Raw genomic sequence first — 12622 nt, forward strand, 5'->3', positions numbered from 1 at the left:
AAGGGCTTCCTTAGTGGCTCAGATGGTAAAGAATCTGCCTGCAATGCAGAAGATCCTGATTCCATCCCTGAGTCAGGAAGATCCCCTGAGAAGGGAATGACAACCCACTCCAGTATCCTTGCCTTGGAAATTCTATGGACAGAGGAGCCTGGTGGACTACAGTCCATGGGGTCAAAGAGTCAGACACAACTGAATGACTAACACTTTCACTTTTCTTTCCAAAGAAGGGTGGGTTTTCAAATTTCCTTGAATATCCACATGGTTGGTTGGGGAATATCCCTTTTGGAACTTCTCAAACTGTTATCTTGTAATGTTAAATAACATCATTCTAAGGACATGCAGTTTTTGCAGTATTTTTGGATGTTACCTTTTAGATCTATTTCTTTATGTTAGTTAATAATACTATTGTCTCTACTCTGTGCCAGATATTGTAGTAAATATTCTATATACACATCTCATTTAATTCTTACAACAACCCATCTCATTAAGACAATATATTATTACAATTCTTATTTATGTAACTGAAACTCAGAAGGTTAAGTTACTTTCTGAAGGTCTGTCAGCCTGTATACAATCAGGGGGTGTATCTATGGTAGTTCAGTCATAAAGAATCCATCTGTGAGTGCAGGAGATGTGGGTTCAATTCCTGAGTCAGGAAGATCCCCTGGAGAAGGAAATGGCAACCTACTCCAGTATTCTTGCCTGGAAAACCCCATGGACAGAAGGAGCCTGGTGGGGTAAAATCCCTAGGATCACGAAAGAGTTGGACACAACTTAGCAACTCAACAACAACAACATACAAATTAGGGTTTCAGAGCTTCAAGCTGAGAAGGAAATGGCAACCTACTACCATATTCTAGTCTGGAGAATCCCATGAACAGAGGAGCCTGGTGGGCTACAGTTCATGGGATCTCAAAGAGTCAGACATGACTGAATGACTAACATACACACATTTCTGTTAATAGTGGTTTTGGGACTTACTCCCTTAGAGTTGATTATGGAAATTTAATTGGGAAGAAGCGTTAGTTTGGAAGGAGAAGAAACTGTTCTAGAACTATCTGTAGCTTCATATCTCATTTCTCATCTTCAGGAAGTGTAATGCATAGTCAGTTTTAGAACATGATCACGATTTGGCATTAAAATGTAAAGAATGTTTAGCAAGCATGATGTGGCAAACAGATGGCAGGTAACATACATGTGCCAGAGATATCAAGGTAGAGCAATGTTCCCTTGTAGACGATGCACGAAAAACCAAGGAAGCAAGAGGTAACAACATCTTAGGTTGGTCTATGGAGTAACTTCAAACTGAGACACATTAACAGAGTATATTATGAAAAGTCACAAAATGTTGCTTACAGAAATAAGTTATATGCAGCTTGACATGTATCACAGTTGTGAAAGAGAGTATCTTATATATAAATTAGAACCTCATACCTTCTTGAAGAAAACATTTAAAGCACCTGCCCAGATCCTTTAAAAGTGTGTGTACATGTGTAGATAGAAAGATTTCTGACCTTCTCTTCTCTATCACTCTCTGAAAATACATGAATTCCATTTTTAAAATCCAAACTATATATTGTGTCAAATATCACTGTCTTATCAAAAATCTGTAGTTTATTTGACACAATTGGATTTATGTTGTCCAGATCAACTTTTGTGTGTGAACTAAATATAAATTCTGTGTATAGTCTTACAGATAAAAAGGAGTAAAGAGCATTTCCTCAGAAGTAAAACAAATATTAATTCTTATATTAGAAATTTAATCTTAATTTTATGTTTTTGGGTGAATTATTTTCCTCCTTATAATTATCAGGTTAGTGCTTTTTTATTTTTTCTTTTGAGAGTTTAAGAAGTGCATTGAAAAATAAGGTATCTGATGGGTAAAATGGACTGTAATTAAAAATGTTGAGTGGAGGAGAGGAGGTCAAGATTTCACATAGGAAGACTGAACTCACCTCCTCCCAGGAATGCATCAAAATTGCAACTTCTTACAGAGCAACTATGCATGGGAAAAGATTTTCCACAACTAAAGACATAAAGATGGAGAAGGCAATGGCACCCCACTCCAATACTCTTGCCTGGAAAATCCCATGGACGGAGGAGCCTGGTGGGCTGCAGTCCATGGGGTCGCTAAGAGTCAGACATGACTGAGCGACTTCACTTTCACTTTTAACGTTCATGCATTGGAGAAGGAAATGGCAACCCACTCCAGTGTTCTTGCCTGGAGAATCCCAGGGATGGGGGAGCCTGGTGGGCTGCCATCTATGGGGTCGCAAAGAGTCAGACACAACTGAAGCGACTTAGCAGCAGCAGCAGAAACAGCAAAGACATAAAGAAGGAACCAAAGTTCAATGGGTAGAAGGAGCAGATGTGCAGTATCATCACGGCCAAAACCCTCCAGTTTGACAATCCACAAATGGGGGCTGTACAGGACTTCCTCAAAGAGGTTTGAGCTTCATATTGGACTCCCCAGCCCAGGGAAGATCACTGGAATGTCACCTAAACATCTGGTTTTGCAAACCAGCAGGGCTTATGGTTGGGAGGATGGAGTGCTCTAGGAAACAGACTCCTCCCTTAAAGGGTGCATGTAAAATCTCACATGATATGAGTCCTAGTAAAAAGGTGATGATTTAAAAGAAGCCTGTATCAGAGGTACTTACTGATCTTGGAGAGCCTCCTGAAGAGATAGGAGGCAACTGGGACTCCCCCAAGGTTGGAGGCACTGGTTCATGCATTTGTGAGTGCATGTTCAGTCGTGTCGAGCTCTTTGCGACCTTATGGAATGTAGTTTGCCAGGCCCCACTATCCATGGGATTTTCCAGCAAGAATACTGGAGTTGGTTGCCATTTCCTACTCTAGGGGATCTTCCTGATGGATCAAACCTGCGTCTCTTGTGTCTCCTGCATTGGCAGGCAGCTTCTTTACCACTGAGCCACCTGGGAAGTCCTGTAGACACTGGAGGCAGCCATTTTGGGGAACTCATTTTACCATAACATCAGTGCTGGCAAGCAACAATTTGGAATTCTCCTTCCAGTCTAGTATTATCAGGGACTAGCCCCACACACCAGCAAGACAGCACCAGCCCTGAGCCCACATGAGTCATACAGACAACAGCATGGAAATCTGGCCCTATGCTCCAGCAGACTGGTTCCAGTATCAAACCCCCTTGAAAGTGAAAGTTGCTCAGTCATGGCCAACTCTTTGCAACTCCATGGTCTATACACTCCATGGAATTCTCCAGGCAGAATACTGGAGTGGGTAGCCTTTCCCTTTTCCAGGGGATCTTCCCAACCCAGGGATTGAACCCAGGTCTCCTGCATTGCAGGCAGATTCTTTACCCACTGAGCCACAAGGGAAGCCCAAGAATACTGGAGTGGATAGCTTATCTTCTCTCCAGTGGATCTTCCCGACCCAGGAACTGAACTGGGTATCCTGCATTGCAGGTGGATTCTTTACCGACTGAGCTATCAGGGAAGCCCTCAAACCCCCTTATTGGGCCACATGGACAGTCATGTGGAGAACCAGCCCCTCCTTCCAGTGGATTGGCACAAGTCCAGAGCACCCGCAGAGTGCACAAGCAGCTGTGCGGTGACCTAGTCCTACCCTCCAGCAGGCGGGCACCAGACCAAGCCCTGCCAGGCCATGCAGATGGTTACACAAGGACCCAGCTCCACCTTGCAATGGTCTTGTACTAGACCTGTGCCCTGTGGACAACATGCAGCTGAACAGGGATTTGATCTTGGCCATAGTGGGCCTACAGCAGTCCTAAACTCCTCTATTCAAACTCAATCTACTCAATAAGGAGTGCAATGTAATGCTCATAAAGATGATCACTGACCTCAGGGGAAGGATGGATGAAGACTCTGAAAATTTCAACAAAGAGTTAGAAATTATATTAAAAAAAAACAAGCAGAACTGGAGAACACAATAACTGAAATTGAAAAAAAAAACCACTATAAGCAATGTAGATTGAATGATGCAAACTAATAGACTGGTGATCTGGAAGACACAGTAGTTGAAATCATCCAGGTTGAAAAGAGAAAAAGAATTAAAAAAAACTGAGGCTAGTCAGTCTTTGAAAAATGCCCCTGGTAATTTGATAGGGATTGCATTGAATCTGAAGATTTCCTTGAGTGGTATAGTCATTTTGACAATACTGATTCTTCCATTCCAAGAACACAGTGTATCTTTCCATCTTTTCATGTAGCCTTTAATCTCTTTGATTAGTGTCTTGCAGTCTTTGGAGTACAGGTCTCTTGCCTCTTCAGGTAGAATTATTCCTACATATTTTATTCTTTTTGATGTGGTAGTAAATGTTTCCTTAATTTCTCTTTCTGATCTTTGTTGTTAGAAATGCAACAGATTTCTGTATATTGATTTTATATCCTTCAACTTTATAGAATTCACTGATAAGCTCTAGTAGTTTTCTGGTAGCATCTTTAGGATTTTCTCTGTATAGTATCATGTCATCTGCAAATAGTGGAAGTTTTACTTTTTCCTTTACAATTGAGATTCCTTTTATTTCCTTTTCTTCTCTGATTGCTCTGGCTAAGACTACTAAAACTATGTGGAATAAAAATAGCTAGAGTGGACATCCTCATCTTCTTCCTGATTTTAGAAGGATTTTCACATTGAATGTGATATTTGCTATAGGTGTGTCATAATCACAAACAATGATAAAATAAATTGTAAATGACAAAAACAAGTAGAAAGTTATATCATGCTCATGGATTGAAATAGTTAATATTGTTAAAATAGCTATAACCCTCAAGACAATCTACAGATTCAATGTAATCCTTATATAAATACCTGAGGCATTTCTCACAGAACTAGAACAAATAATTTTAACAGTTATATGGGGTTTCCCTCGTGGTTTGGTGGTAAAGAATCTGCAAGCCAGTGCAGGCAATGGTTTTGATCCCTGGTCTGGGAGGATCCTTCCTGTTGCGGAGCAACTAAGCCCGTGTGACACCACTATCGAGCCTGTCACTCTAGAGCCTGGGAACCAACTGGTGGGCCCATGTGCCACACCTATTGAAGCCCGCACAGCCTAGAGCCTGTGCTATACAACAAGAGAATCTACAGTAATGAGAAGCCTATACACAGCAACTGGACTGTAGCTCCTGCTTGCTGCAACTAGAGAAAAGCCTGCACAGCAACAAAGATCCAGAACAGCAAAAAGTAATAAATAAATGAATGAATTAATTAATAAAAGTCTATGAGTTATAGCTTAAAAAAATGCAGGCTATGTGGAAATGGGAAAGATCACAAATAGCCAAAGCAATCTTGATAAAAAAGAACAAATTGCTCCCTAATTTCAAATAGTACTATAAAGCTTCAGTAATTAAAACAGTATGACATTGGCACAAAAGCAGACATACAGCTTGATAGAATGGAATTGAGAACCCAGAAATAAACCCATGTTTATATGGTCAATTATTCTATGACAAAGTAGACAAGAATATACAGTGAGGAAAAGATAGCTTCTTCAGCAAAACATTGAGAAAACTGTATAGCTATATGTAAAAGAATCAAACTGGACTATATTCTCACTCCATATACAAACATGAAGTCAAAATGGATAAAAGACAAGGACCTGACACCATAAAACTCTTAGAAGAAAAGATAGGCAGTACATCTTTAATGGGCTTCCCTGGTGGCTCAACTGTAAAGAATCCACCTGTAATGCAGGAGATGCAAGTTCAGTCTCTGGGTTGGGAAGATACCCTGGAGGAGAGCATGGCAACCCATTCTGGTATTCTTGCCTAGAGAATCCCGTAGACAGAGGAACCTGGCAGGCTACAGTCCATAGAGTTGCAAAGAGCTGGGCACCACTGAAGCTACTTAGCATGCACACACATCTTTAATATTGGTCTTAGCAACATTTTTTGGGTGTGTCTCCACAGGTAAGGAAATAAAGCCATTAATAGCAAGTGGGACAGTATCAAACTGAAAAGATTTTGTGCAGCAAAGGAAAATACCAACAGAATGAAAAGGCAGACTACGAATGGAAGAAGATATTTGCAAACAATATATCCAATAGGTGTTAATATCCAAAATACACACAGAACTCATAGAGCTCAACATCAAATTAAAAAAAAAAATGGGCAGAGGACCTGTATAGATATTTTTCAAAGAAAATGATTACAGGTGACCAACAGGCACATGAAAAAGTCCTCAAGATCACTAATCATCAGGGAAATGTAAATTAAATGACAATGAGATACCACCTCACACCTGTCAGAATAAAAAAGAGATCAAATAACAAGTGTTGGCAAGAATGTGAAAAAAGAGAATTCTTATGCACTGTAGGTGGGACTGTAAATTGGTGTAGCCACTATGGACATTTCTCAAAAAAATGAAAATAGAACTGCCATATGATCCAGCAATTTCATTTTTGTGTATTTACCATAAGAAAACAAAAACACTAATTGGAAAATATATATGCACAGTGATGTTTATTTTAGCCTTAGTTACAGTGGTCAGGATATGGAAGCAACCTAAGTGTCCTTTGATAGATAAATAAGATTATATATATATAGATACATATATTATTCAGCCATAAAAAAATGAGATCTTGTCACTTGTAAGAATATGAATGGATCTAGAGTGTATTATGGAGAAGGCAATGGCACCCCACTCCAGTACTCTTGCCTGGAAAATCCCATGGATGCAGGAGCCTGGTAGGCTGCAGTCCATGGGGTCGCTAAGAGTCAGACACGACTGAGCGACTTCACTTTCACTTTTCACTTTCATGCATTGGGGAAGGAAATGGCAACCCACTCCAGTGTTCGTGCCTGGAGAATCCCAGGGACGGGGGAGCCTGGTAGGCTGCTGTCTATGGGGTCACACAGAGTCGGACACAACTGAAGCGACTTAGCAGCAGCAGCAGCAGAGTGTATTATGCTAAGTGAAATGTCAGACTGAGAATGATAAATACCACATGATCTCACTTATACGCAGAATCTAACAAAACAAACAAACCAAAATGAAAATGGATTTATATTGATAGATACAGAGATTATTGTTATTCCTAGAGGGGAGAAGGGTGAAGAGGCAACATAAGTGAAGAAGATTAAGTGAAGGTACAAATTTCCAGTTATAAAATAAATAAGCCAGGGGGTGTAATACACAGCATAAAGTGTGTGGTCAGTAATATTGTAATAAATTTTTATGAGGATAGATGGTTTCTAGACTTATTGTGGTGATAATTTCATAAATTATGCAAATTTCAAATAATTATGTAATAATCTGAAGTGAATAATACTACAAAAGAACTATATTTCAATAATGTTTAAAGAATGCTGAGTGGATTTTATATGTAAATATGCAAAAATATTTTTCTTATAAAAGATATCTTTAATGCATCCTTAGAGCAGTTTGCTTTGGCAAATACACAAGTTTTTAAAAGAACAATTCTAAAGGCACAGATGCACCAACAAGCAATGATATTCAGTATGCACCTTTGGGTGGGCTAGCCTGAGCAGATGGACCTTCAGTCTGTATTAAAAGTCAACTGATTTGTGCTTTTGCCAATCCAATTTGGAAAAGTTTGAAATTTTGTCTTTCTAATAAGTGGTTCACCATGTATTTTCTGAAAATTCAAATTAAGCTGTGGTTGTTTCTAATACTTCACAGAAACTCCTGGTGGCCAAACCTAATTTCTAAATAAAGTTTGAACTTCTTAGGTGAAATTTGGTATTTATAACTTACCTACTGACCCTAGTTCATCACATCAGCCTCAATATTTATTGTGTCCCGTCACAAATCCCTCCAATCCTGTAAAATAATCCTCTCAACCAAATCATGAATTCATTAATTTTCTGAATCTGCAATGGTACTGCTTTAGCTATGTGAACAAGAGTACTTTCCCTCATGTTCTATTCTGAGTTGTCTCTCATATACAAGGCATTCTTTGCTTCCTCTAATAAAATTCTTTCTTTTGCAAAACTCCTTTCGTCCTTGCTGTGTATTTCTTTAATTTTCAACCTTAAAAAATAATTCTAATTCTCTTTTAGGTAACTCTTGTCTCTACATGTGACCTGTTAAAATTAGGACTGTAATTCCTATCTGTAATTCTTATATTAGGGAGGAAAGTAACTGGCTTAGCAAGTATTATAATCAAGACTTTTTCTGGCTAAATAAAGACAAGACAACAAACATGGGGCTTTGGCCTTTTACCACCAGTTCTTACTCTCCTGGGGATTTCTTTCACTACCAAACTTTCAGTTATGTCTTCCTAAGTAATTAGAGATTACTTCCTAAGTAATCCTATGTCTTCCTAAGTACTGGGAAGTTGTTCCTTGTTTTCCTATGTCTTATGATGTTTGTTTACAAACTGAATTGGAAATCAAGGTGAACACATTCTCATTAGATTGGAGCAGTTTTTTGGTCTTGCCTAACTTACCACAGAGTTGGACACGACTGAAGCGACTTAGCAGCAGCAGCAGCAGCAATTTACCACTTCTTATATCTAAGATGTCTCGTATAATTTTGAATTAAGCATAGAATATAGAAGATTCTTATGTCAATATGGAAGTCAAATTCTTAGAAATAGTTTATTCATACTTAAGGTTTTTCTAGTTCTTGTGTTTTACAACTAAAGGTTGTGTCACACAATTAAAGTTAATTCTAGGCCCAGGTAGAGACATTTGGAGAGAGCTATGAATTACCCTTAGCAAATGAATCATAGTGGACTCTAGTGCCTATTTCAACAGCTCAGAGTTGGTTTTCTAGTATATTTATTTCTATGTTCCTGAAGTTTTAGTTGTTTTTCCTCAAAGAAGAAGGACATGCTGAGACGGGTTGAAAGTGTTAGTCACTCAGTCATATTCGACACTTTGGACTCCATGGACTATAGCCCTTCAGGCTCCTCTGGCCATGGAATTCTTCAGGCAAGAATACCGGAGTGGGTTGCCATGTCCTTCTCCAGGGGATCTTCCCAACCCAGAGATTGAACCTGCATCTCCTGCACTGCAGCCAGTTTCTTGACCATTTAAGCTAAGGATGGAAAAAGAGGTAGTATTTGGAGAATAAGGTGTGAAAGGAGGGAAAAACATGAAGAAGGAATCTGAAAATAGGAATTGATTCTCTTTTCTTGATTACCTGTGCATTCTCCAGACCATAGATATGAACCATTCACTTGCAGACTGAAGTGAAGTTTCCTTTAGCTACAAATGTGTTTTATTTAGTTCTCATAACATTGTTCTGCATAGTGTTTTGGAAATCTTGATATAGGTTCTAACATTGCAATATTGAGAAATTTTACACAAAAAAGTCTAAGTTGTGGCTTCTTTTGGAAAATTTTTAAATTCCTATGTAAAAACAATATGCTTGAATTAGGCAGTATTTTTCTCATTAGCCAGAGCAAGAGCTCTTCAGGTTTGGATAGGTCCTATCTAGCATGAGCCTTTTTTCCTTTACACAGCTGAATTGGCCCTGAGATACTAAGTTCCTCACTCATCTACTCCAGATTAAAGTTGATGTCAAGGGACTAAAAGTCAGATGTCCTAGAAATATGCCTTGAGTAGTTTAAACAAAATATTTTTGTTGTTACATTGATGAATAATATCACAAACTTAAAGACTCCAATTAAAATAATTTAAAAAACCCTATTAGATAGTACCTAAATGAACAAGAAATTTACAATTGTCCATGTTTTTAAGTTGTCAAATGTATGAATTTTTTCCTGTTTTTGTAAAACTAGTTGAAAAATGTCTAAACATAGCTATTCAACAGTGTAATTCATCAAAATTTGGGTTGAAAAAATAGAATTAGCACTCAGTTTTAGCAATTTGGTAAGTAATTCGATGTATTCAGTAAGTTTCATTCCAAATACATGTCAATGCTTTGCAAAGCCAAATGTGTTAGGTGCTAAATCATGTCTGACTCTTTGCAACCCCATGGGCTGTAGCCCTCCAGGCTCCTCTGTCCATAGCATTCTTCAGGCAAGAATACTGGAGGGAGTTGCCATTTCCTTCTCCATGGGATCTTCCCCACCAATGGATCTAACCTGAATCTCTTGCATTCAGGTTGATTCTTTATTGTCTGAGCCATCAGGGAAGCCCTGAGCCACCAGGGAAGCCCTTGAAAGTCAGTTATCATTTATTTGTACTTTTCAAGGAATAGCTCTTGACTATTTCCCCCAAGTTTATTAAAAAAATAATAAGAATTTCCAGTAAATTGTTATTGAAAAAGGAACTATTCCTTGCAAAGCAGCTTGTGGGAGATTAAGAGGACACTTTTTCTTCTTTTTTATTCTTAGATCAGTCCTTCTGAAAACAAATAGAATTAGTAATAAATAACCTTAAATAGTTCACTTTTTATAAAATGTGAAGTCTTTAAAATTTCCTTCAAAAATTAGGAAGGTTGTTTAGACTAATGGAATCTACCAGTTTATTTCACAAAAGCTGTTAGACAGCTTCCAAAGAGTAATGCCTTTTAGACATTACACAGAAGCGCAGGAAGAGGCAGTGTTAACTTTATGAAAACAATGTATCCCTGAAAAAAATTGGTTGTAGGAAGATTATGTAGTTTTATGGGAAATTCTTTCACATTTGTAAACTTAAATTTTTTTCAGAATACCTTTGGTGTTTTTAAAGATCTCTTGAAAAGTGTTAGTAGTTTATAGATACTTTAGATAAAGGGCTTTCAGTAGATACTGCTTGGTATAGAGAATATGTATGTATTATAAATTTGGTTTTGTCTGTTTATTGCAATGAGATTATTTTCCATTAATAAGAGCTTCATTTTCATTTAGTCCTGCTATCTAAATTTATGTAAGACCTTAAATTACTTGTTTGGTGACGTCACCCCAGACAAAAGAAGTAGAGTGCCACAAATTGATACTATGCATTTTTTTTTTTTTTTTTTACTTTTCATTTTAGGGTAAAGGAGAAGAGCTGTAGAAAATGTAGTCCAAATTAATTGATCATATTTAGAAATGCCAAAGTGAGGCTGATGATTTCTCAAGGTGAATGCACTGCTCTTAGAAATTATCCACTGCTCTCTTGGCTTGATTTGATCACTCTGAGGTGTTTCTCCCTGAGTGAAGGCCTTTGGAGACACTTTATTCTTAAACCAATGATATGGATAGAGTTCTTTAAAAACACTCCATTTTAGCCAATGTTGTCATTATAGTTAAGAAGAAGAGTGACATTTCATGAGTTGATACTACCTTACAAAATTTTTTCTTAATGGAAATATGACATGTTCTTTGTGTCCTTTGAAATCATAAAATTTATGAAATCTCTCATGAGCTAGAAAAGTAGAGATTGTTTAAAGTTGACATTTTCTTTCTGTTTCTCTGAAGCTATATGGTGGAATTGCAGTCTCTTTAGGGAATTAAGCTTTAAAATAGACTACTTCTACAGAGTAGTGAAATCTAGCTTATTTCATATTATCCTAGAAACACTGACATTAAAGGGATTATAAAAATTATCTTGTTCAACTATCATTGCAGGCTTGTATCTTCTCCATATCACATCTGACAAGTTAAAAACGAATTTCTGCTTCAACTTACCCTGGTGTTGAGAAAGCTTTCTGCCCCGAGGCATCCTCTTTCATTCCTGCATATCTATGACTGTTAAAAAAGCCTTCTCTGTGTATTGTTGAAATCTGTTTTGTGTGTGTATGTGTTTCAATTCTTTTGTCCTAGTGATTCCTTCCAAACAAGTTGTATGTGCATGAATATATAGCATTTCAGAAGTCTGAAGACAGTTAATAAGTTCTTCTTAAGCCCCTCTTTTCATGGCTAAGCATCCTCAACTACTCCAAAATGGATATAGCTTCCAATTCTCTAATTAATTTGCTTCGTCTCCTCCAGATGATATTGATAGTTCAATATTCCTCTTAAATTGTGACTCTCAGAATTTTATATAGACTCCAAGAGTGGTCTCATTTATATAGAGTAACATGAGATTTTTCACTGTATCATTGCAGATTTTCTATGTCCATTTGTTCATTTTATCATTGACTTTGTTGGATGATCTCATCACATTGCTGATTGATTGTGTTTCCTGTTAAGCTATAAACCCCAAATATTTCACAGGTGCTAGTATTAATCTTTACCTATCTGGACCTATATTTGTATAATTTTTAAAAATCCAAGTACAGGTTCTTAGTAATATCTTACATAATAGTTTTAAAATTTCTATTTAAGAAGTATTTACGCTGTTAGACTTGAACCATTATTCATTACGCTGAACCTTGATTGTACTCTCTAACACAGTGGTCCTCAACCATTTTGGCACCTGGAACCAGTTTTTGGAACACAATTTTCCCACAGACTGTGGGGTGGAGGGGATGGCAGGGGATGGTTTAGGGATGATTCAAGTGCATTACATTTATTGAGTTTTTTGAGCAGGAGGCAGAACTTGGCAGTAATGAAAGTGATGGAGAGTGGCTATAAATACAGATAAAGCTTTGCTCACACTGCTCACCTCCTGCTGTGCATCTGGTTCCTAATAGGCCATGGACCAGTGCTTGGGGTTGGTCTAACATAATGACTTTCTTTACAAGGTTTATGAATCTACTAAATTTGCTATTAAATCATTATGGACATTTTCAATAAGATAAAATAAAATGATCTAAGGGTATCCAAGACCTGTTTAGTATATTTAGT

This window comes from Bubalus kerabau, chromosome 2 (assembly GCF_029407905.1).
Source record: "Bubalus kerabau isolate K-KA32 ecotype Philippines breed swamp buffalo chromosome 2, PCC_UOA_SB_1v2, whole genome shotgun sequence".
Taxonomy (NCBI): domain Eukaryota; kingdom Metazoa; phylum Chordata; class Mammalia; order Artiodactyla; family Bovidae; genus Bubalus; species Bubalus kerabau.